Genomic DNA, 5,000 nt, shown 5'->3' on the forward strand with positions numbered 1-5,000 from the left:
AACGAACCGGGCGTCCCTGGTGTGTGTTTGAGCGAGCAGGCTACTTAATCCGCCCCCTCCTCCACAGGCGACAAAAGCGAGAGTTCAGCCTCCACGCACGCTTTCTCCCCCCCGCAACGACCCCCACTTTCTAACCGACACACAATGAGCCTTCTGCCGCTTCGCTCTCCTCGCCTCCCGCCCCCCTGCAGCGCACAGCCCACAGCCGTGAGCGAGACGCGAGGGGAGGGGGACTCGGATAACGTCTACCCCTAGACACTGATCTAGAGTCAGTTTTACGCGTGACCCAGTAATAATTGAGGTTATGATTTGGGGAGGATAAACTGATACTATCATATTTTGGGCAATCTCTACCCAGAGCAGAGGGGAGAGGCTTTGTTTTGTTCTGATGCATCCTGGTAGTTAGAGTCTTAATCGTTTAACGACGAGCTATCTATCTCACAGATGCTCATTGTCCAGACTTCTGACCCCTCCTTTATTAGGTCCATTTCTATGAATAGGCCTGTCCTATTGGCCTATAATGGGCCTGCTGATTTCTCACCCATATTCTACCTTTCTGGTTTAGGCTGTTATTTTTACAGGCAGTCTAAGCCTACTATTGCCACTACACATGTTTAGCCTACTTAAATACTGGCTTTCATAGACAAATTAAATTAGTGGATTAATTCATAATTAGGCCTTATACGACGTTAGTGGCTTTGGTATTGAGTTATTTTGGGGTCAGATGCATGGATATGCAAGATATGCGTATAGCAAGACCTTATAGTACGACCTACTAGACCCACAAGTATCAAAACAGTTTTATTCATAATGAAATTGAAAATACATAGATACAATACATAAAAAATATAGGCCTTCCTTTTAATTACAAACGATGTGGTCAGTAGGCTACAAATCCCCAACATCTCGGGCCCTTTTCTCTTATAGTCAGGAGTTTGCAAGTGAAAAAGTCAGCAGAAACATGTATTCAGGGCCTGTAGTGTCAGATCATCCTGAATCCACGCCTGCTAAGCCGCCTTTGTCCCCGTTTCTGACTGATATCTGAACAGATGGGGGCATTCACCATCACGGTGTGCGCATGACCTCTTGTGGACAATACGTATATTACATCTACCTGATTTTGTCAGTGAGAAATTGATTTTTGTTTAGCAATGAAAGTGCAATACCATGCATGAGCCACAGGGTGGCTGCCATGAATGGCCACCCTGTTAGCTGGGTGAGTATTTGGAAAGAGCAAAATGATGATGAAAGTCTCATAAAGGCTGCATTGGCCATAAAGCCATGCAGTAGGAGGTGGTGTCGTGATGCAGCGCTCTGCACTGTGGAGGGAGGGTTGCCTCTGGTTGGCTCTCACAGCTCACACGCCTCTCTCTGCATCCCAAATCTCCACTTTTCTCTCAGAAGTGTGAGCCCCTCCCTACACATTTAAAAGCATTCGATTGGCTCTCACTGCTAACACACCTCTCTCCCTCAGTCCCAAATCTCCACCGTTTTCTCCGAAATGTGCAGCCCTTCCCGGACGTTCAAAGTATTGGATTGATGTAAACATGGGCCAGACGAGAGGAAGTTCCCACCATGTCTCTTTTACCAGTCCTTTTAACTACACCAACGGAAGTGAACAAATTGACACCTGGGCAGAAGGGTAGAACACAAATGAGGGAGAGGGGAGGAAAAAGAAAGAGGGAGGAGGAGAAGGGTGAGGGAGTGAGAATGGATGGGTGGGTGGATGGATGGGTGGATGGATGGATGGATGGGTAATGAGCAAACAGAGATGGTGGGAGGAGAGAGAATGGAATGTGACAGGAGGGAGGGAGGGAGGGAGGGGATCGAAGCAGTTATGTCCACCACCAGACTCTTTTTGCCTTCCTCTCATCCACCATTTCCACCTCTTCTCTATCCTCCTCTTCCTGTCCTCCTCTTCCTATCCTCCTCTTCCTATCCTCCTCTTCCTATCCTCCTCTTCCCTATCCTCCTCTCCCCTATCCTCCTCTTCATATCCTCCTCTTCCCTATCCTCCTCTTCCCTATCCTCCTCTTCCTATCCTCCTCTTCCTATCCTCCTTTTCCCTATCCTCCTCTTCCCTATCCTCCTCTTCCCTATCCTCCTCACCCCTATCCTCCTCTTCCTATCCTCCTCACCCCTATCCTCCTCTTCCCTATCCTCCTCTTCTCTATCCTCCTCTTCTCTATCCTCCTCACCCCTATCCTCCTCTTCCCTATCCTCCTCACCCCTATCCTCCTCTTCTCTATCCTCCTCACCCCTATCCTCCTCTTCCTATCCTCCTCACCCCTATCCTCCTCTTCTCTATCCTCCTCTTCCCTATCCTCCTCACCCCATATCCTCCTCTTCTCTATCCTCCTCTTCCCTATCCTCCTCTTCCCTATCCTCCTCTTCTCTATCCTCCTCTTCCCTATCCTCCTCACCCCTATCCTCCTCTTCTCTATCCTCCTCTTCCCTATCCTCCTCTTCTCTATCCTCCTCTTCCCTATCCTCCTCTTCCTATCCTCCTCTTCCTATCCTCCTCTCCCTATCCTCCTCTTCCCTATCCTCCTCTCCCCTATCCTCCTCTTCTCTATCCTCCTCTTCCCTATACTCCTCTTCCCTATCATCCTCTTCCTATCCTCCTCTTCTTATATCCTCCTCTTCCTATCCTCCTCTTCCTATCCTCCTTTCCCTATCTTCTTCTCCATATCCTCCTCTTCCCTATCCTCCTCTTCTCTATCCTCCTCTTCTCTATCCTCCTCACCCCTATCCTCCTCTTCTCTATCCTCCTCACCCCTATCCTCCTCATCCTATCCTCCTCACCCCTATCCTCCTCTTCTCTATCCTCCTCTTCCCTATCCTCCTCACCCCATATCCTCCTCTTCTCTATCCTCCTCTTCCCTATCCTCCTCTTCCCTATCCTCATCTTCTCTATCCTCCTCTTCCCTATCCTCCTCACCCCTACCCTCCTCTTCTCTATCCTCCTCTTCCCTATCCTCCTCTTCTCTATCCTCCTCTTCTCTATCCTCCTCTTCTCTATCCTCCTCTTCCCTATCTTCTTCTCCATATCCTCCTCACCCCTATCCTCCTCTTCTATATCCTCCTCACCCCTATCCTCCTCACCCCTATCCTCCTCTTCCTATCCTCCTCACCCCTATCCTCCTCTTCCTATCCTCCTCTTCCCTATCCTCCTCTCCCCTATCCTCCTCTTCCTATCCTCCTCTTCCCTATCCTCCTCTTCCCTATCATCCTCTTCCTATCCTCCTCTTCCTATCCTCCTCTTCCCTATCCTCCTCTTCCCTATCCTCCTCTTCCCTATCCTCCTCACCCCTATCCTCCTCTTCCTATCCTCCTCACCCCTATCCTCCTCTTCCCTATCCTCCTCTTCTCTAGCCTCCTCTTCCCTATCCTCCTCTTCTCTATCCTCCTCTTCTCTATCCTCCTCTTCTCTATCCTCCTCACCCCTATCCTCCTCTTCCCTATCCTCCTCACCCCTATCCTCCTCTTCTCTATCCTCCTCACCCCTATCCTCCTCTTCCTATCCTCCTCACCCCTATCCTCCTCTTCTCTATCCTCCTCTTCCCTATCCTCCTCACCCCATATCCTCCTCTTCTCTATCCTCCTCTTCCCTATCCTCCTCTTCCCTATCCTCCTCTTCTCTATCCTCCTCTTCCCTATCCTCCTCACCCCTATCCTCCTCTTCTCTATCCTCCTCTTCCCTATCCTCCTCTTCTCTATCCTCCTCTTCCCTATCCTCCTCTTCCTATCCTCCTCTTCTCTATCCTCCTCTCCCTATCCTCCTCTCCCCTATCCTCCTCTCCCCTATCCTCCTCTTCTCTATCCTCCTCTTCCCTATACTCCTCTTCCCTATCCTCCTCTTCCTATCCTCCTCTTCTTATATCCTCCTCTTCCTATCCTCCTCTTCCTATCCTCCTTTCCCTATCTTCTTCTCCATATCCTCCTCTTCCCTATCCTCCTCTTCTCTATCCTCCTCTTCTCTATCCTCCTCACCCCTATCCTCCTCTTCCCTATCCTCCTCACCCCTATCCTACAATACATGGTCCTTCTGTGGCTCAGTTGGTAGAGCATGGCGCTTGTAACGCCAGGGTAGTGGGTTTGATTCCCGGGACCACCCATACTTAGAATGTATGCACACATGACTGTAAGTCGCTTTGGATAAAAGCGTCAGCTAAATGGCATATATTATTATCCTCCTCTTCTCTATCCTCCTCTTCTCTATCCTCCTCTTCCCTATCCTCCTCACCCCTATCCTCCTCTTCCTATCCTCCTCTTCTCTATCCTCCTCACCCCATATCCTCCTCTTCTCTATCCTCCTCTTCCCTATCCTCCTCACCGCTATCCTCCTCTTCTCTATCCTCCTCTTCCCTATCCTCCTCTTCTCTATCCTCCTCTTCTCTATCCTCCTCTTCCTATCCTCCTCTTCTCTATCCTCCTCTTCCCTATCTTCTTCTCCATATCCTCCTCACCCCTATCCTCCTCTTCTATATCCTCCTCTTCCCTATCCTCCTCTTCTATATCCTCCTCACCCCTATCCTCCTCTTCCTATCCTCCTATCCCTACCTTCTTCTCCATATCCTCCTCACCTCTATCCTCCTCTTCTATATCCTCCTCACACCTATCCTCCTCTTCTCTATCCTCCTCACCCCTATCCTCCTCACCCCTATCCTCCTCTCCCCTATCCTCCTCTTCTCTATCTTCTTCTACATATCCTCCTCATCCCTATCCTCCTCTTCTCTATCCTCCTCTTCCCTATCCTCCTCTTCTCTATCCTCCTCACCCCTATCCTCCTTTCCCTATCTTCTTCTCCATATCCTCCTCTTCTATATCCTCCTCACCCCTATCCTCCTCTTCTCTATCCTCCTCACCCCTATCCTCCTGTTCTCTATCTTCTTCTACATATCCTCCTCATCCCTATCCTCCTCTTCTCTATCCTCCTCTTCTCTATCCTCCTCTTCTCTATCCTCCTCACCCCTATCCTCCTCACCCCTATCCTCCTC

General features: G+C 49.7%; 1 protein-coding gene across 2 annotated transcripts in view; it reads right to left on the minus strand.

The window, feature by feature from the left end:
• fmnl2b (formin-like 2b) overlaps positions 1 to 1,012 on the minus strand; it is a 25,554-nt gene extending 24,542 nt beyond the window's left edge. The window contains exon 1 of one of the 2 annotated variants that reach the window (XM_052515604.1): positions 1 to 1,012. This exon is cut by the window's left edge and continues 646 nt beyond it. The gene's annotated coding sequence lies outside the window, so the exon portion shown is untranslated. The other variant, XM_052515605.1, reaches the window with a different exon arrangement.
• Between the last annotated feature and the right edge of the window lie 3,988 nt (positions 1,013 to 5,000).

This window comes from Oncorhynchus keta, unplaced genomic scaffold (assembly GCF_023373465.1).
Source record: "Oncorhynchus keta strain PuntledgeMale-10-30-2019 unplaced genomic scaffold, Oket_V2 Un_scaffold_29839_pilon_pilon, whole genome shotgun sequence".
Lineage (NCBI taxonomy): Eukaryota > Metazoa > Chordata > Actinopteri > Salmoniformes > Salmonidae > Oncorhynchus > Oncorhynchus keta.